Source organism: Ctenopharyngodon idella, chromosome 6, assembly GCF_019924925.1.
Source record: "Ctenopharyngodon idella isolate HZGC_01 chromosome 6, HZGC01, whole genome shotgun sequence".
Taxonomy (NCBI): Eukaryota; Metazoa; Chordata; class Actinopteri; order Cypriniformes; family Xenocyprididae; genus Ctenopharyngodon; species Ctenopharyngodon idella.
Window position 1 is genome coordinate 26,401,876 of NC_067225.1, and position 26,420 is coordinate 26,428,295.

The 26,420-nt window shown below is 34.9% G+C and overlaps 1 protein-coding gene across 14 annotated transcripts in view; it reads right to left on the reverse strand.

Annotated features, from left to right (window-relative positions):
- Positions 1-26,420, reverse strand: part of foxp1b (forkhead box P1b) — a 208,882-nt gene that overhangs the window by 84,642 nt on the left and 97,820 nt on the right. The gene's annotated exons all lie outside the window — the stretch shown is intronic.

Below are 26,420 nucleotides of genomic sequence, written 5' to 3' on the forward strand. Positions count from 1 at the left end.
TCACAGTGCGATTGGCTACGGTTTGGGATTGAGTTGCTGAGAGAGGGAGAAGCTTCATGGGAATTACAGACTCGGCTCAAGTCATTCCAACTTGGGTAATGTTATCCCAGGGAGAGAAAGATGGGGGAGAGAAGGAAGGGAAAAGAACGAGATTGCTTTTGTCATAAAAAAAAAAAAAAAAAAAAAAAAGATGCTGAAGGCATCTACTGCAATGGGATGGACTGCAGAATTGTCTAAAAAAGTAAGAAATTACAATAAAAGGACAGATTTTTCAGATGAAAAGGAAAAACAATGTTTTTTGTGTGCTCAGAAGTTACCTTTTTATTTCTCAAGCGTATTAATGAAGTTCCCTGTTATGTTTTATTTTAATTGTCAATTTTGTTACAGATGTTGCTATAAAAAGTCTTGATGCAAATGAGACATGTTTTAAATTAACATGAATATACATTGCTAAGACAATTTTCTATTGGAATTTTCTATCCTCTGTTTTTTTTTTTTACCAGTGTGAAAGAGACTAAAAATACTCTATCAATTTTGGACATATCAATTAAGAGTTATATACCATTCTAATCTGTGAAATGTCCTCATTTATTTGTGTACACAGAGTAAAAACAAAATGTTGTGCTTTTTGCAAAATAAAGAAAACTAACATGATGCGCGAGCCGCAGTCTCTCTCTGAATGAAGTCCAATCTGATATTCCTCAGAAAATGAACTGTAACGTAGTGAATACTAATGACAAAAATGAGACGTATGTCTAAAAAAAAACATTGAAATGTTTTAAAATCATGTAAGTCAAGTCGAAAACAAATATTCTCTGTTTATGTAATCTGTATGAAAAGAGACATGTCAGATGTCGGCGGCTCAGCTCATTATCCGCTAATGCAGCCACACCCACGGACCGCTCGCGCTATTCAGACGCAAATTCTGAGGCGATCAATGCAGCATAGTGAACGCATCAACAGCTCGGAAAAACGCATCAAGTTTAGTCAGTTTCATACTTTTTGAGATGCGATGAGGAATAATTCTAAAAGGATTTACCTCATAGGAAGAGCTGGTTTCACTTTAATTTTGAGGATCAACTATCGAGCCGATGATTGTGAAAGGTAAGTTGTTTTTTATTCTTAAGTTCTTTATTCTAATCGCGATATATTGTCTATGAATATTAAATCGCAAAAAAAAAAAAAACTGTTTAAATATGAATCCTGCAAGTTTTGTTTGTCTCTGTGTGAATTAATGGGGCAGATCGACGTGCAGTTCCGTTTACTACACACAACTTACATTAATAAATTGCCTATTCCCAAACTGTATTGGTATACTGAGATGAGTGAAATCGACTGAAATACGTAATAAATACTGAAATAAAATGTGTTAGTAATGTATTAAACTGCACATTAACATTTAGGCTGTATATATATAAAATAAAATACCATAGAGGTAATATGAATGTTTAGGCGCTTTGCAACACAGAAATACATTATTTTTTAAAGTATATTAAAATAGAAAAACATTATTTTAAATTGTAATAATATTTCACAGTATTGCGTTTTTTTTCTGTATTTTTGATCAAATAAATGCAGGCTTGATGATCATGAAACTTCTTTCAAAAACATTATAAATAGTAATGTGTCCAATCTTTTGACTGGTACTGTCATTTTAAATTTATGCCCATACAATCATGTTTTCTGTTAAGAGTGGACATTATATTAACGTGATATGATCCTGTTGCTCACTGAGCGTTTTTTTTCTTTTATCTCACAGATTTGAGTATCATAGTGACCAGATATTAGCCCACACTGGACATTCTGAATGAATATAATGGTGAGATCACTGACTGGAAGCAGGAAAGGTTTTTTTTTTTGTTTTTGTTTTTTTTTTCCAGAGCAGAAACACCAAACACCTTGGAATGCCAGGTAAGTAATGTTCACTTATATCTTTGAACAGGATTTATTTCCAGGTAAAACTCTATATCAAAATGTGCCCTCATTTATTCAAAATGTGTCTCATTTATATTGTTAACTATATTCTGAATAAAATACCAAAAAAAAAAACTTTGTACTTTGATTTTTTTAGTGTCCTCTCACATAGCCTACCTGACTGAAAGGGCTCATTATGCGGGTCTTTGTCTTCTCATGTGTGAATCACAGCATTATTCATGAAGATTCACACCTCCCACATACTGTCTTTCTTGACAAAAAGTGTCTTACAAAATTTAAATCAATATATTGTTTTATATGAACGAGTAGGCAGGATAATATTTACATCATTTTGAAGCAAAAATTCTAGTCTACAACCTCCAATACCCAGAAGTCTTGTAAACACATATTTTGTATTTGTTTGGTGGACGTATTTCAGTGACTTAAGTTTTTTGTTTTTTCAATAACCACGCATAAACGTTATTCTCTCAAAAATACAAACATGTACATACATGTTGCTCACATATTATGGTAGCCTTGTTCGTGCTGAATACAGTGTGATGACACTTTTGCCATTAATATGTTTATAAGCAACTGAAAAAAGCACAAATGTCAGGGCATGTCAAAACTTCTCCAGGGCCCCAAAAATCCTCAGACCCCAGAGGGTTAATACAATTTCAAATAACTATTTTTTATTTTAATATATGTAAAAATTTAATTTATTCCTGTGATGGCAAAGCAGTCATTACTCCAGTTTTCAGTGTCACGTGATCCTTCAGAAATCATTCTAATATGCTGATTTGGTGCTCAAGAAACATTTCTTATTATTATCAATGTTGAAAACAGTGGTGTGGCTTAATTTGTTCTTTGATGAATAGAAAGATCAAAAGATCAGCATTTATTTGAAATATATTTTCAACAATGTAAAAGTCTTTACTGTCACTTTTGATCAATTTAATGGAGTCTTGCTGAATAAAAGTATTAAAAGTAGATGCTTTTAAAGAAAGAAAACTTTACTGACCCAAAACTTTTGAATGGTAGTGCATATTAAATTCTTTTACTACTGATACAGACTTTAGTATCTTTGTAAATCAAAGCACAGTTTGAGACAATGTTAAGATTGATTCAAAAAAGGAGTCAGTACGAGACAGTAAATTGACATTGTGATTTATACTTGAATTAAACATAACAGAGAACCGAATACTCGAGATATGAAAGAGAAACTTCTTAGCAAAAAAATATTTCCATCAATACATTTTCAACCTTTCTGCATGTTTTGCAGGCAAAAGGCATTTCTGGAAGTGTTTTGGCGATGCTTATTTAAATAAACATTTAGCAGGCATCAGAAAGTGACAAACAAAAAGCTTGTCAGCATCAGGTCGCCATCAAAACTCCCTCAGCACTAGACGATCACACCTTTGGAGCTGAAGGCGAGTTATGCGGCGGACTGAAAGCCTTACAGCAGACGTGTGATAAAAATATGAAACTATCAGATCAAGAAAGAAATTTGTGCCAACTCTCTGAGGACTGGAAGTTAACGTTTGTGGTTTGATTGTGTGTGATTAACATCAAGTTGTGCACCCTCATTTGGTCTATACACACACTTCTGCTCAGCTTATAGATCTCACGTAAAAACCTTTAAACAGCAAAGCATCCACTTGAACCAGTTTGGTAAACCCCATTTAAAACTTAAACGACAGCGGAGCCCCTAAACAACAAGCTCGGCAGGAACCAAGGGCACATGGGCTATATAGTGAAGTGACAGACTGCTGTTCAACCCCATTAGCTGCTATGTGAGAGAGGAAGATTCGCAGAAGCACACGACCTGTGAAAAATTCCGAGATGTCTTTAAATCCAGGGGACGGGATTGCCGCATTAATTCTGAGAGGACTGTAATCTCTCAAGCAAATCAAATTACACTCATTAACTGAGCAAGAAAACTGCCTATGTAATAAGTGAGTATTAAAAAAAAGTATTTATTACCAATAATCACCCATTTAATATGGAGCAAAGCCCACAACGAGTTTAATTTTTTGCTGATTGGGTGCAAAAATGAGAAACCGGAAAGGGCGTAAGCACACACGGGGTGCTCGCAGTGGGGTGCGTGTACGCGGTCAGACAGAGTATCTGGCAAGCCAACGCGGTGATTAAGGTTAAAGAATAGGGGCTATTTAAGCTTTAAGGTCTTTGTGCGGGCAAGCGTGGCGCAGCTAAAACACCGCCAACACGCCGCTGTCTCGTTAACACGGCATAAAAGTGACTCTCTTCCTTTAATGGTCGCCGGCATCCAAGGCTAATTTCCTTCAAAATAAAACCTCTTTAATTACATCAGAAATGTTAATGGAAAAATATATCAAAAGAGAGATAAATACGATTCAGGCGCATAAAATCAATTAATGCGAGAGGTCAGCATCTCATTCATTTGTGAGATTAACATAATTACCTATTTTTCTGCTCGTCATTTACTGCTTGATTCATTCGGGACGCACCACTGTCCCTCGATCCCCATGGAACAAACACAGGGACTGTTGGCCTAAATTAAATATCTCCCATCTATACACAATGTCCACGTTATAGCCACGGGCGCCAATTAATTGACTTCATTACGTCGAGCTCTTATATTGTGCATCACCTCAGTGGCTGTGAAAAGCGCTGCACGATTTCATTGCTGGTGTGAAATATGAAGTTCTCTAGGTTTTCTGCTCAACAAAAGGTGTGTGTTCATTAACAGATGAGAGAAGTTCTTTTTTAAAGTTAGATGATTCAATGAAACAATGAAAGCAGGTGAAAAAAATGATGTACAAAAGAAAAATTAATTTAAAGTTGAACATGAATTAAAATGTGTAAATGTGCATTAGAAATGTTGGAAAATGTTGGAGCTGTGGATTAGTGGTACTGTAAGTCCACTAACCCACTGAGCAGTGGGTTCATGCAGACTATACAAATTCAAATCTGGCTCACACCATCTTTCTTAACATTTCTTGGTCTCTTGTTAAAGGGTTAGTTCACCCAAAAATTCTGACATCATTTACTCACCCTCATGTCGTTCCAAACCCGTAAGACTTTCATTCATCTTCCACAAATGAAGATCTTTTGAAATCTGAGATTTCTGTCCCTCCAATGACAGTCTACGCAACTACCACTTTGTCATTTAAAAAAGTTCATAAAGAGATCGTAAAACTAATCCATATGAATTGAGTGGTTTAATCCAAATTTTCTGAAGAGACACGATCGCTTTATATGATGAACAGATTTAATTTATTCGCTTTTATTCCCAACATTCATCAACGCACTCATTAGACTTGGTAAACGGAAGCTCAAGCATGTTTGCTTGAGGTTCATTCTCGTGTGTTACGTGCATGTTTGAGCTTCCGCAAGAACCAATGAGGTTTATTTTCGGCACATTCGGCAAGTACGGTTGAGCTTCTGTTTACAGCTCGCTGATCAATGTTTATGTAGCCTAAATTTAATCTGTTCATCATATAAAGTGATCATGACTATTCAGAAAACTTGGACTATACCCCCCAATTCATATGGATTAGTTTTATGATCTCTTCATGCATTTTTTTGAAGCATAAAAGTGGTAGTTGCGTGGACTGTCAATAGTTTGGAACGACATTGGGCGAGTAAATGATGAGAGAAGTTTCATTTTTTGGTAAATTAACTCTTTAATACGCTTCCCTAAAAAAATAAATAAAATAATTATGTAATTAATAAATACAATTATAAATAAATAAAATATAAATTTTAATAAAAAAATGGGACTAGCAATTATTTGCAATTAAAATGGCTTCAGAACAATACAATTTGGTATGACTATAAATACAAAAACTACATTTTCTAAATTATTTACAGTGTATAAACTGATTCATTTTTCAAATAATGATAAATAATTGTATGAGGCCATACAGTGTAAAGGTGTTTGGAGATTGACAAGCGCTTTAACATGTTTAACACATGATAGCTACTTCAGTGAGACCCAATCCTTAGTGTCACATAAACACTTTATAAACATTGGGCTGTAAGGATAATTATTTTGATTGCGGGATCTTGTGCGCCTCCTAACTTCAACATCTGTTTGAAATATGTGTGTCATAAGTGTGTGTTTCTGGCTTTAGTAAGATGGCTAAAAACAGATGACACACACAACATACACACACTCTGTGGAAACTCACTTTCTTCCTGCAGTTTATAGACTGCCTCAGCTGGAATGCTTAGGAAGAACAGTATACTGAGTTGTGCTCAAGAGCTGAGGATTGTGGGATATATGGAGGCTTACATTTACTCACATTTAACTGCCCTGAACTAAACTTCTTCTGCAGAACACAAAAGATATTTTGAAGAACATTGAGGTCAACAACAACTTTGGACTCCTTTGACTTACATTACATGGAAAAAACAAGAGACATTTTATCCTTATTTGTGTTCCACAGAAGAAATAAAGTCATAAAGGTTTGGAATAGCATGAGGGCGTGTAAATGATGACAGAATTTTTGGGTGAACTATCTATTTAAGGATAAAAGGTGAGCTTGGGTGTGAATTCAGAAAGATACAGTGAGGGGAAAAAAAAAGAAGAAAAAAAAAAAAAAAAAAAAAAAGAGATGATATTCAACTTGGACATCAATTTTCAATTCCAGCCTCCCTGTCCACAACTTTCCCTTTTCCCTTCTCTACCATCCCAAGAGTGTCTGTCTATCTCCCCAATGGCCTATAAATAACCACAATCATTCCACATGCCCATTTTGATTTTATTAAGAAGATAAAGAACTAATTTATTGTACACACTTTCACTTTTTTTTTTTTTTTGCAAATCCTAACATAGCTTTATCAGCAGCTGATTAATGAGGGAGAAGCCAGCAAAAGAGCATTTGATTAACACTAACTAAAGTAGTGTTATCAAGATCAAGACCTGTCAACAAGACCACATTGAGGAATGCTGGTTCATCCAAAAATTAAGTTGTCATTATTTACTCACCTTCATATAGTTTCAAACCTGTATGACTTTCTGTCCTCTGTGGAACGCAAAATGAGATGTTTAGCAGACTGTTCACACTGCTCTTACCTGTACAACAAAAGTACAAACTACCATTTAAAAGTTTGAGGTCAGTAAGATTTTTTAAATGTTTTTGAAAGAAGCCTCTTATGTTCATTAAAAAAGAGAAAAAAGTACCATAAAAGCAGTTTATAGAGTTAAATTTAAAGTCTTCAGAAGGTGAGGAAAAACATAAATTTAAGTTGTTATTCAACTTAAATTCAGTTCTTGTGGAAACACAAATGAAATTTGAGCACTGAAAATGGTTTATAAGGACATGAGTAAATAATGACAGGAGTTTCATTATTGGGTGAACTGTTCCTTTAACAGAGCGACACTCTAAATAAATATCATTGGAGCGAAATACATACACACCTCTCCCTCAATATAACCCAGTTCCTGAGGGGGCCAGGGCACATTGAAACACATGTTGCCCCCATGGTGGCCTGCTGTGGAGGAGTAGAGCGAGCTACTCCATCAGTATTTACTGATGCTGTTATCTTGTCCTGTGACAGGCTGAATCAATCAATCACCGCCCCACCGCGGCGCTCGTCCTCAGCATTCAGCACACATTGCGGACACTTCAGCCAAGCGGATCGCTGAGCGTTACGCAAGCCAAATTTGATCAACAAGCGCATCTCCCCTGTGCCATGGCAATCCGAGATGAAGATGATATTAAGAGGAAAGAGCAAAGTGATAAAGACTGCTAAGCAGGAGGGGGTTGGGGATTTAGGAAAGATGGAGGCCGGGAGAATAATGACGATAGGCGGGCAGAGAGACAGAATCTTTTTATCATCTCAAATACAATCAAACATCCACGCATAATGTATAGACAGACAAAATACACTATAGAGTGCTCTTAAAGGAATCTCCTGTATCAAACATGTCATAGATGGCATTTTCAGAGGTCGACAGCCTGTTTCCCTTTCAAATTTATTGTACGGAAAAGAGCAACGTGAATATTTTTCAAATATTCTCTTTTTATGTTCAACAGGAAAAAAGTCATACGCCTTTGGGAAAAATGAGAGTGAGTAAATAATTATTAAAAGATGATCATTTTGGAGTAAACTATTCCTTTAACAGTGAATTAAATTAGCATTACATTAAATTACATTTTTGCTTTAAAATCATTTTTAAAAATCCTACAGTAGTATAATGATTTGAACAAACCTTGACTAGTTTGCTTTATTTTATCTGTTGCCCTATAGAAGTGCTAACTTTCCTTCGTTTTGTTTGCAGTTTCTTTCTTTTTTCTCTGCATTTTAATGTTTAATAGCAGCCTTTGGCTATCTGTGGGCACAATTATTAGATATCCGCAGAGAGAAATTGAAAAATTAATCATACTCTCATAATTTTACACATGCTCTGTTCCTTGAGAAATGTCACATGCTTGCTTTCGGATCAAATATGACATCCGGAGAGCTGAACAGACTGCTTGTGCACAAAACAATTGCATTAATATTGCAATTAAGAGATTATTTACTAGCACTGCTTTTCATCATCACGCATGCTAGTTAAATTATTGTGCTGTAAGATCTAATGATAATAGAAATGTTTATCATACCATAACAATAAGCGTTTATGAAGATAGATTACAGTCAAATACAATATGAGCATTTCACTAAGTCGTCTTATATTACAGGAAGTTCTGTTGATAGGAGAAGACATGAGGGAAATTACCCACAAACCCCGGACAACCCCCTACCCCCGTAACAAACACGACCAGTGCAGATTCGCACAAATAGAATCACTCATAAGTCCACAGTGCAAAAACAACAACAACAACAATAGGAAGATAATGTTTGCATTTGTGTACACTGTCTTGCTTTTTATGAAAAATATGCAAGCAAGAGCTGCAAACAAAACCGACAAAAATAAAAGCTACCAAGCAAGTAGTCAATTTTCTTAAAACAAAATAGTACTGTACATTGCATATTGCACTGTAGTTAAAGGGATAGTTCACCCAAAAATGAAAATTATCCCATGATTTACTCACCCTCAAGCCATCCTAGGTTTATATGACAATCTTCTTTCAGAAGAACACAATCCGAGATATATTTAAAAAATATCCTTAGTCCTCCAAGGTTTATAATGGTTGTGAATGGTAACCCACATTCTGAAGACAGAAAAAATGCATCCATCCATAAAAAAAGTAATCCATACGGCTCCAGGGGGTTAATAAAGGCCTTTTGAAGAGAAGGGATGTGTTTTTGTAAGAAAAATATCCATATATAAAACTTTATATATTGCGCACGTCAATTTGGGCGGAAGAGCAACCTTTGACCCGAACGCAATGACGAACATGGAGGCGAAAGGAGAGAGCAAAACAAAACATTGGTCACAAATTAGAAGTCTAAAACAAGAAATTTTGAAGAGAAATGTCAGAGGATTTCGATATAAGAGAAGAGGAGCTTGAGTTTGTTGCCCAGCCATTTTTGTTTATACTCCTACATCCTGCGTCATACATTGCGTCAGAGGATTACTCATTTGGCGCAAGTCAACTTGCGCATTCTTCGTGCGGTCGTCCACCGGAAGCTCGTTATTCGAATTTATAAAGTTTTATATATGGATATTTTTCTTACAAAAACACATCCCTTTGCTTCAAAAGGCCTTTATTAACCCCCTGGAGCCATATGGATTACTTTTTTTTTTTATGGATGGATGTTTTTTTTCTGTCTTCAGAATGTGAGTTACCATTCACAACCATTATAAACCTTGGAGGACTAAGGATATTTTTAAATATATCTCAGATTGTGTTCGTCTGAAAGAAGATTGTCATATAAACCTAGGATGGCTTGAGGGTGAGTAAATCATGGGATAATTTTCATTTTTGGGTGAACTATCCCTTTAAGAGCAACATACAGCATTTCTACTTACTAGGGGTTTCAAAAAGTATGTACTAAAATGATAATAGAATTAAAAAAAAAAAAAAAAATCTTTTTTATACATTTTTTATTAAAATACAAAAATATAATTAACATTTATTTATTTGTTTTCTTTTACATTTATATTTATATATATATATATATATATATATATATATATATATATATATATATATATATATATATATATATTTATATATATATAGAGAGAGAGAGAGAGAGAGATGTCAAAAGTACCGACTTCTGAAATTTTAAAAATATGACGCTTTGAGCACTGTTCAGCGGATTCGTAAACACTTCTGATTGGCCATTGTGTTGACGCGCTCATCGGATATGTCTGTGATTGGCTACAATGATCAGAGTTTGAAAGCACAAGGAAGTGTTTGAATTTGAAAGTGATTTGAAAGTAGGAGCGGGAGTGTTTGAAAGCAGGCGTCTATCAGCGGACTGGTCCGTGATAGACTCCTGCTTTCAAACACTCCCGTGTCTATCTGTGTAAGCGCTCGGTGAAGAGCGTCATTAATGACTATTTACAGCGTTTATCATTGAAGCCAATCACAGACATATCCGATGAACCGTGAACACAATGGCCAATCAGAGGTGTTTACGAATCCGCTCAACAGCGCTCAAAACGTCACATTTTTAAAATTTCTGTACCGACTAGGTACTGAAATTTCTCTCTCTATTTTATATTATATATATATATATATATATATATATATATATATATATATATATACACACATACACACACACATACACACACACACACGTTAGGGATGCCAATAATCAGAATCGGTCGATAAAAGCAATTATTTTTATTATTTTCACCCGTTGTTCAAGCCAGGGTTCTCCAATTCCTATAATATTAGAGGTTATTTTGAATTTCAATTTGAAAGCTGAGTCTTTGTTTCTTATCAGATGTAACAAAGCACAAAGTTTCCCTACACCAAATAACGTTTAGTGTAGGGAAACTTTGTGCTTTGTTACATCTGATAAGAAACAAAGTTTCAGCTTTCAAAGTCATATTCAAATTAACCTGTAATATTAAAGTAATGTACCAAATGAGAGGGTTCCATGTAAAGTTACAGCATTAGTTTGAGGAGATTCTTTTTCCTTAAGAAAATCAAACTATCAGTATCGGCAGATATCATTCAGAATAATCGCTATCAGCTGAGAAATTTAGTTGAGGTTAATCGTGATTAATTGCATCCAAAATAAAAGTTTGTGTTTACATAATATGTGTGTGTACTGTTTGTATTTATTATGTATATATTTTATACATACATTTAATTTTATATAATATTTTATATTTATATATTTTGTGTATACTATATTATATATATATAATATATTTTTGTTAAATATATACATGTATGTGTGTGTAATTGTTTGACAGCACTAATATTATATATATATATATATATATATATATATATATATATATATATATAGGGGTGCAACGGTTCAGATTACTTACGGTTCGGTTTGTATCACGGTTTTAGGGTCACGGTTTCGGTACGGTTCGGTATGTGCTATGTTCTGGTAAAAAATTACTACTGTCAAATTAAAATGAAGAAAATAAGAATAAATAATCAAACGGCACAAATAAATACAGTAAAGCAAAGATAAAAATAAATAAAGCTTTTTAGGTTTTTCCATGCATCCAGTTTTCAGGTACAGAATTTGAATAAAGAAGCTAATAAAATGTAAAACAACATTGCATGTAATCTTCACTGTATAAATTAAATAAAGATCAGTCATTATTAATTATTAAGTTACTGTTCAGTAGGGATGCACCGATACCGATACCAGTATCTGTATCGGGCCAATACCAAGCTCATGTATTTGTACTCGTAAAAATACCCCCGATACCAAATACGATACCTCACGTGACGTAACTGACAGAATTTCCCGTGCACAGAGACACCGGCGGCAGAAGCAGAAACAATGTCAGCCTCAGGGGTGTGGAAATACTTCAAAATTAATGACGACAACCCACACTTTGCGAACTGCATGCTTTCAATCACAATTCGTTATCGATTAGTGAAGGCGGGATAAGTGGAGTTGCGCTGAATGACACAGACCAGAAGCGCTCCCTCTCGCGCTCTCTCTCTCTCTCTTTCTTGTGCGCAATCCCAGTTCTCTCAGACAGCGCGAGATCAGTTCTCCTTGCGCCTGAATGGTCAAATGCACACATAGTTGTCAAAATGTCCATCGTGTGGAGTATCTCACGTAAATACATTTGGTTATGGCTTAAGTGGACGTAAACATTTGGGTGAAAACAGGATGTGTCAGTATCCATGGATTCGGTCTTAAAGGGACAGTAGCCTATTAATGCCGCTACTAAAACAACAAGATGTTAAATAAATGTATACATGGTAAATAAGCATACTTCATCTGAAAAACAAGTTTATTTAATTTGTATCTCTATAGTATTTGTTGTATTGTTTGTAATTTGTTTGTAAATTTCTTTTTATATAACAATTATATATATTGGTAGTTATGCCCTTTGAAGGTTATTGGACACTGCGAAATTGTTATTTAAGTTTGTGACAAGCACATAAAGATTATTACTTTTTTCATTGGAGTAATAATAAAGAAGCTGTTTTACATTCATTAGTCTCACTGTGTTGTGCTTGGAAAACTGCCAAAAAAAAAAAAAAAAAAAAAAAAAAAAGGAAATTAATAAATGTATAGGCATCGGTATCGGCGAGTACCAGAAAAAAAAAATATCGGTACTCGTACTCTGTCCTTAAAAAATGGTTTCGGTGCATCCCTACTATTCAGTCATGAGCAATGAGTGATTTCCTTACCTTTTGTAAGTTCGCTTTCGCGCCTTGCACTCGAATGTTTAAATTAGCAAGGCTTAAATGAGTTTAGTTTAAACGCAGATAGCAACGTTTGCTGTTCATGTCTCACCTGCGCTCGCGCGTTATAACACCAGGGTGATGATGGCGTAAACGACTGGTCATATAGAGCATACGGCACTCGCATTGAACAAAGTTTAGGGGAAGCCAGAATGCGTATCCATCGACAGAAACATACATTAGCCTAACTCTGTCTGTCTGTTTTATTTATTTTATACAAACCATATTATAGATGTGTATGCGTCGTCAGATATGAGATGAACCGCGGTCGAACCGAGTGTGCAGAACGGTACGGTTCAATTTTTTACCGAGAACTGTTTCACCCCTAATATATATATATATATTTATTATATTATATTTCAAATTTTTTAGATAATCTTATAACCTTTTTTTTTTTTTTTTTGCTATTGACAAACGTTTCGCCCACTAAAAGATAATCTAACACAGAAAAATGTAACAGAACAATTTTAAACAGATAAAACTAACAAGGTATAAACAGTCTAGCAGATACTCTAGAAGCTGATAGATCTACAATATACATGTGGTACCGTCCAGACCTATTTTCAGGGAATGCTGGGAATAGAAACGGTGTAGTGGGTTACAGTCTGAGAATAAGGACTACTGATGGATGCTTCAATCTCTCCAATTCCTATTTACAGTACAATCATTCAAACCCTGTTTCCATTCAAACAATCAAACTCTTGCTCTTGTGTTCCCTTTAAACATCTGTTCAGAAGCCACGCACAGCTCTTTGTCCGGCCTCTCTGTCTTTCCCGGCTCACGACGCCCACATCTAATCAAGCAGAAAATGGTCATAAATATTTCTTTCTGCTAGATTTCACTTTTGCATTTCACGGCTGGACATGATATTTTCCTCTTTCCCTCTCTATTCACCTCTGGGAGATCCTAATGCAAAAACCAGTGACTTATATTCAGGGTTCATGTCTCTGTAGTCACAAGCACAACATATTTGAGTGTACAGTGAGTAAGAAAAAACAAAACAAAAACGGAGAACGAAAGTGAGAGAGAGAGCGATAGACAGACAGCAAGTGTGTGCAGACATAAAGGCCTCGTCTTATTTTCTGTGCCATTTGCTGGCTAGTGCTTTCACGGCCCGTCCCATTACATCATGTCAGAGGTTGTAAACAAGCAAATAACAACAGCTCACTGACGCTCAGAGCATCTCACGGCCCACCACAGCGAGGGGAATTGCTCTCTGCGTTCTTCCATGCTGAAAAACATTTGTTTCTTTATTGTCCATGTAAATAATACATCACCTTTTCCTTCCCTCCTTCCTTTCTTATGGAAAAAAAAAGGAAAGGAGGGTAGGATGAAGGATTTATGTGTACGGTGTGCAAAGGGGAACTATTTATGGTGGGCGTCATTCCTAGAACGCAAGGTGCCATCACTGATATTTATGGGAAGACATCACGGCACTGACAGGGAATATCATTCTCCAAATGGTACACAAGCAGTCAGCGCCCGGCACCATTTCTCTTTGGAATAGAGGCCACATCACTGCTGCACACCTAGGAAGTGGTTATTACTGGCAGGAGTGATGGCATGAAAGGGCTGTGATGAACATAACTGGGTTTGCTGGAGGAAGAGGGGTCAGACTTGTTCATTCTGGACTAACAGAATGAGATTTTAGCTTTTTTTATTTCCTGTAATCTTTTTACACAGGATAGTGTGATATTTGATACTTAAAAACTCCATGAAATCAAAATTTAAGGTCCATGGCTTTAAGTCCATGTCTTTTTTTTTTTAAGCTCACAAATTCAGCTTAGCAAAATTTAACTTTTTTAACTGTGAATTAGCAGATATGCAAATTTAAAATGCACAGTCTTTTAAAGAAATTAATACTTTTGTCAGCAAGCATGCATTAAATTGACCAAAAGCGATAGTAAAGACCTTCACATTGTTACAAAAAAATATTTATGCTGTTCTTTTGAACCTTCTATTTATCAAAGAATCCAGGGAAAAAAAAAGCAGCACAATTGTTTTCAACATTGATAAGAAGAAATGTTTCTTGAGCAGCAATTCAGCTTATTAGAATGATTTCTGAAGAATCATGTGACACCAAAGACTGGAGTAATGGCTGCCGAAAATGTACATTGTAATATAGTTATTTTAAATTGTGATATTTCACAGTATTACTGTTTTTACTGTATTCCGATTGTTGATATATGCAGCCTTAAAGGGTTAGTTCAACCAAAAAATAAAATTCTGTCATTTATTATTCACCCTCATGTTGTTCCACACCCGTAAGACCTTCGTTCATCTTCGGAACACAAATTAAGATATTTCTGATGAAATCCGATGGCTCAGTGAGGCCTACATTGCCAGCAAGACAATTAACACTTTCGATGCAGAAAGCTACTAAAGACCTATTTAAAACAGTTCATGTGACTACAGTGGTTCAACCTTAATGTTATGAAGCGACGAGAATACTTTTTGTGCACCAAAAAACAAAATAACAACTTTATTCAACAATATCTAGTGATAGGTGTCATGAAGCTTCGAAGCTTTACAAATCTTTTGTTTCGAATCAGTGGTTCGGAGCGCGTACCAAAATGCCAAAGTCACATGATTTCAGTAAACGAGGCTTCGTTACATCATAAGTGTTTCAAAATTTCAATGGTTCACCACTGTGGGGGGGGGGGGGGGGGGGGGGGGGGGGGGGACTTTGGCAGTTTGATACGTGCTCCGGACCACCGATTCGAAACGAAAGATTCGTAAAGCTTCGAAGTTTTCTGGATATTGAAAAGTGTTAATTGTCTTGCTGGCAATGCAGGCCTCACTGAGCCATTGGATTTTATGAAAAATATCTTAATTTGTGTTCCGAAGATGAACAAAGGTCTTACGGGCGTAGAACGACATGAAGGTGAGTTATTAATGACAGAATTTAAATTTTTGGGTGAACTAACCCTTTAATGAGCACAAAATTAAAACATTTTCTTTCAAAAACATTAAAACAAAATCTTGGAAGTGATAATGTGTATATGTATATATATATATATATATATATATATATATATATATATATATAAATTGACAAACAATAGTAGGGGTGTAACGGTACATGTATTCATCCCGAACAGTCATGGTACGGACATAAGGGTTCGGTGCACAGTCCACACTCTCAGCCAGTGTTTCAAAGACATCAATAAAACAGCTTGAGAATCTCTCACTTAGCATTACATTTACCTCAGGCAAGTCATTTAGTGTCCAAAGCATGTTAGTTCACTAGAGAAATGAACTCTTGAGGGGAGCGTTTCACTAAATATATGCACTATATTAGCTTATATATTCATTATATCTACTATACCTCTTAGTAATGTCTGAATTATTTAATATATGTTTAAATAAATTTGTCATGAAAACAAGTTATGACAGCAACTGTGTAAATGATTATATTTCAAAAATGAAGTGGAGTAGAAAAATATTTGAAAATTAATTAGATTTAGAAGTTAATGCAAAACTTGTCTTATGTGCAATTTACATTTTTTTTTTTTTATTATTATTTGAGTGTTGATTATTGTATCTAAAAATAAATGGCAACTGAATTTAATAGTTTGGGCTCTGTTGTTAATTGTAACTTTTAATATTATAGTAATGTGCAAGAAAGGGCTCCCTGTATATAGTTTACAGCATTAGCCGAGATAGATTTTTTTATCCTTAAGAAAATGTTAATTATAATTGAATTTATTTAAAGAGAGAGACACAATTTGTTCAATAAACCACTGCTTAATACAAAAAAGAAGAAAAAAGAAGCAATTTTGTTTTCTCCTCCCTGTACCAAACCTGTACCGAACCGTGACTTCAATAGGTACGTAACGAACCTCCATGTTTGTGTGCCGTTACACCCCTAAAACATAGTAACACTAGTGTGCAAGCATAGTAAATTTAGTTAATTTATATGAAAATTAATTAAATATAAATTAATATCATTAGAAAATAAAATACAATGAATTCATATCAGAATCAGAACACAAGACACCTATCAGACCTAAGACATTTTCATATCAAGTTACCAGTTTTAAAGTTGTAAAAACTGTAGTAAATATGATATTTTATGGTTACTACAGTATTTATTTATTTTTTTTAGCTTCTGAATGTTAAGGGTAATTTCTTTTCCTCCTCAAAGCAATTACTAAACAAGTGCAAAAAAGCTGTCATGTGATGCTTATAATTACTAATAATGCATTCTAGCATCTTTATGTGTGCCATAAACGTCTTTATAATGTCCTTCCCACGTTTTAAACCCTCTCTACAGTAATAATCCACTGATGAAGATTTGATTTTGTGAGGCAATATGTGCATGTCTGATATAAACAAACAGCTGCAGCACATCATCATCAAATCACACAACAATCACGTTTATTGGCATTATTAAGTCTTCAAGATGCTTGTAGCACTTTGGCAGGTGCGCTTCTCATCAGCCCCCCTGGGGAACGATACAGGAAAGGCCGGTAGCTAGCTAGAGATGCGCAGAACTCCAGCACTTTGCTCTGTCAGCCGCGGTCTGGCTGACGCGCCGCTCTCTGAATGAACACTGACGTCTATTATCCGCCTAGCGCCGGCAGATTATGAATAAGAAATAAAAGCTACCTCAGCTACAGCACTTCTGCATTAGTGACGGGTGGGCACTATGAGCACACACACAAACGTACGCATGTACCGCACACACATCAGTACCTTCATTCTGAGCCTCCAGAGCCCAACTGAGATGCCTTAATCTGAGAAACGCACAGCTACACGGATTACCGTTTTATTGAAACAAATAAGTGTTTTAAAAACGGGCCGAAAGGCCTAGTTTCAATTTCAATAGCTCGTTTAACCCTTATCGTTCCGATTCCTCGGGGACCATTCTATGTTAATTGGATCTCCACTGCATTTGCATTGGGGGTGTTAACAAGCACAGTCTATGAATATTAATTACCCAGAAGTTTTTGGTCCTTGGAAAAAAATACTTTTCTTGATACATATTAATTCTGTGAAGTTTTTTAAAGAGAAACACTCATTAAAATTGCACAAGCCCCACGCTCAAATGTATCCCCATGATATTGTGGCATCTTTAACTTTATCCCTAATAAATTGGGTCATATTAGCCGAAACAAAAAGAAACACCCTCCACTAAATAGTCTTTTCATTTGCTTGTATGTAAACATTCCAATCCAATGACGACTACATTGAGATCGTGTGAAAACGGGAATATGTGCATTAATACATTTCAAAAGTATGAAATGATGTCGTCATGCATTTCTATTTAGGCATGCACGCCGCAGCAATGTTTGATTGTTCGAAAAGCGTGAAGGATTATAAAGAGACAGAGGTTATTCTTTCATGAGAAAACTCAAGCGGTGCGTTAAGAAGAAATCCTCCCTCACTGCTTTCGGGACTCCAAATAAGCCATCTAATACTAAAACAACACGGATGCATTTCCCAGTGCAGCCACAGTCTGACAGCTGCTGGGAACACCTGCTCAGAGTGTAGAGTTCCCCTCTTTAAGGCGCGCACACACACACACACACTGGCATCAAAGCCCATCCGGCCTCGGCAGACAATAAGAACTGCTTCATACTCACTAATGGTACCAGCATAGCAAACACGTACGTATGCACGCATACAAATTGACCCCCATTTTAAAGCAAGGGTATATGGGACGTGGAACAATAGGATGTTCCTTTTTATACACATGCAGTGATGCAAAACCCACCCACTCACACATATGGACGCACACATTTGGGCTCACTTTGGCAGCCTCTTCAAATGCATACACACATTCACTCACTCCACTACTTGTCTCCATTGCTGACCATCTGACCCGATATCCATTAGTAAAGCAGTTTCCAGCACGCACTCTAACGTAGAGGCTCTCCACAGGGCTTCGGCCGATCTGACTGCCGCACACCAGTGCGGAGGAGCGCCTCTCATCGCCTCGCCGTCAATCAAACCCTGTAAACAGGATGTAAACTACTTGTAGATGCATTTATCGCGTGTCATTGCCGCAGAGGAGATCAGAGATGCTGTTGCGACGATACAACTAAGTCCTGAAGATTCCAGACAGCCTGCTGTAAATGTCACTTCTGTAAATGAGCGAACTAAAGCATCGGGGGTATCAGGGGGTGAGAAGTGCACTGCCAGAGGGATATATTGCCTGCAACAATTAGTTACAATCCCAAAAAGCAATATGCTTCAATTGCAGCAGGCTTTGGAGAATCACACAGAGCGTGTTTCTGTTTTTTTTCCTCATCCTTTGCAAATAATTATTTCTCCTCTCTTCTACGTACAAGCACATTAATGTACAATTTCAATCTCCATCTGTACGATTATGAATCAGATTGGCCATCAATCGGCAGATCCAGCCGAGAGATTCATCCCGTAATAAAACTGTCACCTGTTCCAGGATAAAGACAGATGTTGCCAGTTGGGTGATAACATAATTAAACCATTCAACGAGGGATTCCATAAAATTATCAAAATTGAAGGAAGCACTAGCGTTTTACCAATAAAGCAATTTGGGGCAATATGTGGTGTCATAACACCAATCTCCTGCTCAGGATTTGCAATAAGTTGGAGGCTCTGCCTTTCTCTAGTGCAATCTGACAATATTAACAGTTTACAAGCAGATACCTTAAAGCGAAAAGAGAGTGGAAAAAGAACACAAATGTGTGTTTTCTTCATCCTCTTGCATCTTTCCTCTGAGCAGGTTTGCTAAATACAGAATTTCCTCTTTTTCCAATTCATTAGTTAGAAGCTGAGGCCCACAGGATGTTGAACTGGAATTGCAATGACAAGAAAAGAAGTTTACTTAACATATACATTTACGTTATTTTAGATAATTTATATATAATATAAATGATCTAATATATAATAATAATAATAATAATAATAATAATAATAATAATAATAATAATAATATTTATATATATATATATATATATATATATATATATATATACACACACACACATATATGTAAAAAATAATAAAGTAATAAATAATAAAATAAATTATTATATTATTATTATATATTAGATCATTTATATTATATATAAATTAATAATAATAATAATAATATTATATATATATATATATATATATATATATATATATATATATATATACACACACACACACACACACACATATATGTAAAAAATAATAAAATAATAAATAATAAAATAAATTATTATATTATTATTATGATATATTAGATATAAATTATCTAAAATAACGTAAATGTATATGTTAAATGTTAAGTACTTTTGAACAGTAGTGTATATTTTTACAAAATATTTATATTTTAAATAAATGCTGATATTTTTTAACTTTTTATTCATCAAAGAACCCTGAAAAAGTATCACAGGTTATAAAATAATATTAAGCAGCACAACTGTTTCCAACATTGATAATAAATCAGCATATTACAATGATTTCTGAAGGATCATGTGACACTGAAGACTGGAGTAATGATGCTGACAATTCAGCTTCGCATCACAGAAATAAATTATATTTTAAAGTATATTAAATTAGAAAACCATAATTTTAAATTGTAATAATATTACTTTACAATATTATTGTTTTTTCTGTATTTATTATGAAATAAATGCAGCCTTAATGAGCATAAGAGACTTCGTTCAAAAACATTAAAAACTGTAATGTTTCCAAACTTTTGACCAGTAGTGTATATATAGTATAAAGTATATTTTATATATATATATATATATATATATATATATATATATATATATATATATATATATATATATATATATATATATATATATATATAGATAGATAGATAGATAGTCAAACCAAAATGTATTCAGACACCTTGAACATTTCATTCATTATTACAGTTTATTCACGATAGTTTAAAAAAATGGTAATAAAATATGACAAGATCTCAGAGTCAAACTGTGTCAGAAAACATTAATCTTAATTATGTCAGATAACACTTAAGCAAAACATGGTCAGGTCAAAGTGTCTGAATAATTTTTTATTCCAAATGTTTATCAGTTTTCCTGGTAGTCCATTGTATGAATAATTTTTGGGTAAAATATGTCACAATTTACTTTATTTTGCTATCCTATAAAGTGAACTATAATGTCCTGCACCCACTAGTAAAAATATATCAAAAATGTCTGAATAATTGATATTGTATTATTTATATATATATATATATATATATATATATATATATATATATATATATAAATTGGGGTAACACTTTAGGGTCCAATTCTCACTATTAACTAGTGGCTTATTGGCATGCATATTACTAGGATATTGGTTGTTTATTAGTTATTATAAAGCACATATTAATGCCTTATTTTGCATGACCATATTCTATATCCCTTAAATCCACCCAATACCTAAACTTAACAACTACTTTACTAACTATTAATAAGCAGTAATTAGGAGCTTATTGCGGCAAAAGCCATTGGACCCTAATCTAAACTGTGACCAAAACTGGTTATATGACTTTCTTTGCATATCATTACATTAAATTCAGTTACAGTTTTGAATGATGCACAACCCTGCCTCTGGGTGAGGTGGTGTCAGAAGTGGGTGTGTGCATGCATGAGCATGTTTATGTATCTTCATCGCCATAAATGCTTTCTGTCACTCTTTTGAGTTTGTTTCTTGCTCCGGTGGGCTGCAGGGTTTGCTACACATCACATAATGCAAACACTTGTGCTTACTCAGACTGTTCTGTCTGTGACCAACCCAAAGACATCACCTCATCGGCTCCTAACCCTGCTCAAGGGCCAAAGAAAAAAAAAAAAAACATTGCTAATTGCATCCTTATCTTATGATCTGTAACAAAGCATGATTTTGTCAGAATGAACGGAGATAAATTTGCCATCCCATCAAAACATCTGTCTAACTGTCTGGTCTTCTTTCTTTTCTGTGGTTTTGAGATGATGTTGGTATGCCTTTGAGTGAGGGTGCTTTCAAATGTGATTAAAAAAGACTGCCATGAGACAGGGCATTAATATTTCAAATTTAAGGGCAGTATCAGCTGAGCAGGATTCCTGGCAGTTGCTCTGCAAGTCTGAGTCAATCGCTGCTTGCTTAAACATGCAAGAGATTATATATGCATCAACTTAATCGCTCATAACTCATCAGGAATTGTGCCTTATAGAGGCTTGGATGCACAGGAAAGTAACAGTTAAGAATGCGCAAAACAAAGAAAACTGCAAGTTATATATATATATATATATATATATATATATATATATTTAATATCTCAATCATTTCTCCTAGGCAGCATTGAGATAAATTGGGAGCAATAACCTAATGTGTGTCTCCTCTTTCAGAAACTTCCAGAAGAGATTTCAATGTCTCAAACGGTGCTCTGGTATGCGAGATATCAATGTTTGCAATTAAACATCAGAGATCTCAATAGTTGGGGGACTCCCTAAGGGGATTGCAACACTTTGAATAATGCAAAAAATTCATAATTGGCTAGTCTTACTTTACAAGTCTGACTATATACATACACATACATACAATCACATGCATACAGTGTATCTTAATATAAACTCAAATATTTATCATCGACTAAATTTTTGACAGATTCTTCATTGACCAAATTATCTGAGCTATAGTTTTGCCATGAATTTTTGGACAATAGAAGGATGATCCTGTAAATTGAGCCTGGATCAGAAATTGACGACAACATCCTTGTTGTACAGTATTTTAGTGTGCTTCACACAGGTTGACTTCCTGTTGCAGAAGCAGCAACAACAAAAAAAAAAAAAAAAAAAAAAAAAAAAAAAACCTAAAAACACCAAAAAATGTTTTGCGCTTGCATAAGAGCAGGCTGGCTTTATTTTCTTTAAATCTTTATCTCTTAAGATCATCTTCACTTCCTCATCAAAAGATGTTGTTGAAAACCACAACTTCTCTTTCTGCCTCGCTGAGTGCAAGACAAGACTCTGAGCGCTTTTTAAAAAGGCCCCCGAAAAACAGCCTGTGACGGAACGCAATCAGTTCGGGATTGACGGCGTTCTCGCTTTAAGTTGTACCGAGGGTACTGTACATTCTGTGAGATCAGATATAGGTCAGTATGATGCTAGTTTGGGCCACAATTGTGTCATATTTCTCGGGAAGCACATGAGAGATGCGATCTTTCAGATGGCTGTCTTGGTTGTGTGGCTGTGGAAGGATGTTTGTATTGTGAATGGGGAAATTCCTGTGGGTGCAGTCGCTGCTGCAATGAGCGATGGCTGACAAGCAAAAAAAAAAAAAAAAAAAAAACTACATAAACACAACACATACTGTATATGCATAATGCATTTGTGTAACGCTATACAAAAACGGATCTAAACCAATCTTTGCTGCATAAAATAGAATATAATACATACAATTAATAATATAATATAATATAATATAATATAATATAATATAATAGGATGAATTCAGGGTAATTGGGACACTTTTTGCCATTGAGATGAATTGGAAAAAGTGTCCCAATCAACCTGAATTCACCCTAATATATGATGTGTTTTTATTAGGACTCTCAATTGATAAAAAAAAAAAAAAAAAAAAAAAAAATCTAAATACAGTCCAGATCAGTTTATTTTGTCATGAATAAATGTTTTTTTTTTTTTTTTGGTTTGTTTCTTTTATTTTATATATATATATATATATATATATATATATATATATATATATATATATATATTATATAAATAACACACATATACATATACATATATATATATATATATATTTATTATTAACTGTGCTCAATGAACATGTTAAATTAATAGTTAAATTAATACAATTTCTTTTGATACTTTCCCTAAACCTAAACCAATTATCTTTCCTCCAATTCTTTTCCTGGAATCACATCCAATCTACATCATAAGGATGTCCACAGACATGTTTTTTCCCCCGATCTTGTCGACCACAGACCACAGAGAAATGAATTGCTCATTGGAGATGGCGCTTGTGCCATAATGGAAATCTTCTGCATAAATGCTGACAGGGGTGGTCTGTTCCTTTAATTTTGGTGAATTATATGCATAAACCATTTAAAGAGTGGACCTAAATTCTTTAGTGCAAGGATGAAAGACGTTTGAGGTGGCTTTATTTGAATCTAAAGGCTCTATTCTATCTAGAGAACTCCCATTTAGGGACACATCTCTTTTATATAAGGTAATAGCACTGGGGATTTGACTTCCTAATGGAGATGTTTAAATGAAGCTTATGGTCTACTTCCCCCCAAATCTGACTAGTTCGAGAAGATAAATTCCCCTGTCAAGGTCGAGATGATCAAACAGATTACAATTATTTTATCCCTCGTCTTTATTAATGAGCACTGTCTTTCACAGTTATGTCGACTAATCAGGATAGATGATATGTCAGCCTCCAGGTTTGTTGTTTTTCACGTATTTAAGGAGTCGTTGGGGTTTACAAATTGAAAGATAATAGAACCCTACAGCTTGTCAGAAGAAACTGGGCTTTTGGAGGTTTAAAAAGGTCACGCTTTATGTAGTGTGTGAATAACACAAGCAAAGAGACTTATATGTTGTAAAAAAGCTGTCAATTATCACATAACTAAATCCTTGTTTGTTGGGGAAAAACCCCAAAGAACTTGTAATGATCAAAGCTGATAAAAAAAGGCAAAATATCATTTACAGTATAAGCGATGACATTTAGACTACAATATTAGCTGTTCTGAGCTGCCTTAAAAGACAGTTCACCCAAAAATGATCCATTTTTGTTTTGGACCCCAAAGACTTTCATTGTATGGAGAAAACAAATGAAACATTCTTTAATATATCTCAAAAAGTCAGGTTCAGAACACCACAAGGGTGAGTAAATTAATACAGAATTTTTTAAAGGAATTTTTAAGGAATTTCTTCCTGTTGTGTATATTGAGTGCATTACACATTGCTAAGAACAATTTAAAGTTACCCTTTTGAAAAAGTACTTCGCAAAACTACAAGCTACTAAAACTACAATGAAACTATTGTAGTTAGTTTTTAATATCCTATCTTAATATCCTATTATTCAATTAATATTGCAAAAAAAAAAAAAAAAAAAAGATTTTGAAATTCAATAACAACAGTATTTATCTAGATAAAAAACTGTTTTTGAATGGATAAAACGATTATGGTGTATGAACTGAAAATTAGGGTGACAACACTAAACATTTATTTATATTGAAGACTACAAAAGAAAAACTACAATATACAGTATGTAACTCCAAAAATAGTGATAAACAGCAGCATTAAACAAAATAATTTTCTATAAATTAGAAGATGATTTAATGGTAGTTTTAAGCTAGACTATTCTGAAAACAGCTGAGCTACTGGTATGTTACTGAAAAATGCAGTTAAACAAAAGTTCCTTCACTCATCACAATAAAAATATGAGACTATTAAGTAAATGTTATATATATATATATATATATATATTTTTTTTTTGGTTACAATGTCAAGTGCACATCCCTGACTCGGTCAAGCGCTCTGGTGTTCAGCCTCTCTCTATCTCCTCATCCTTCTTTCTCTCTATTTCCTTGCATTCGTCAGAGTAGTAACCCCTGTTGTCTCAGCCGAGTGAATCAGATTGAGCCCCTGGCACAGAATGAAGGCAAAGTCAACAGGAATTAAGTTTCAGTGCAACTGTTTACTCAACTGTGGCCTGCAGTTATTGAAATCTTATCCATGGTTTTGTGTGACGACTGCGGTAATGAATTCAGCATGCCTGTGATTTTCGAACTGACAACATCACGCTAAGTCCGAGAAGCACACGACAGACTGAAGCAATTCAGAGGACAGGGGAAGGCGAAAGCGAGAGCCAATCATAGATGCTTCAGATTATTGATTGATGGCGATATACTCTAGTTACAGATTGATCTCAAGAAGACTCAAGGGAAAAATCAAAATGTCAAATGAGTTTTTTTCCTATACGTTATCCAAAATAATAATTCCAAATTGCAACCAACGACTTACTAAATTAAACACAATACAAAATCAATATCCAATGTATGAAATAAGACCAAAACAAATCAGTTTTGGGTTGTTCTCTGCTTTCAAACCAGCCGTCATGCAGACCTGTCCTGTTTGGCATTAAAACCAAGGCATTGCACTCCTCAGTTCAACGACAGCCATGTTACTCTGACAGACAGTTACTTCAGAAGCTCCCCATCCCCACAAAACAACCCTTGACAACATCTCCCATCATGCCGTGGGGTGCAGATAACACACGACTGGCTGATCTTTTCAATGCTGGCCAGCTCAACACACTCTCGTGTGACAGACAGAAAGAGCTTGTCTGTTTATTTTAGTCTGAGTGAGGATGTTTTGGGTGCTCTAGGTGTATAATAAAAAGGCTGCAACACTCCACGCTCCGGTGCTTTAAATGGAAGCTCCCCGAAATTTCCACTTGAGTGTTAGGGGTGTTTACAATGCGACAGGTGAAATCTGTGGCACCTGGATGGACCCCGCACATACACGACTGTCCGTAAATTCCATTGCACCTATGCATTTGTCTGTTGCAACAAGCCTGATAAATATTTCATCTGAATGCAGATGCAGAGTTGCCGGAATAAACACATTGGCAACCAAAAACACAATCACAGAAAGAGCACTTAGTGCGTTTAAAAATTCAAACTGCTCTCAATATACATAAATAATCATAATAATGTGTTTATGTACTCTGGTTGGAGGGGGTGTGATGATTAAATATTTACAA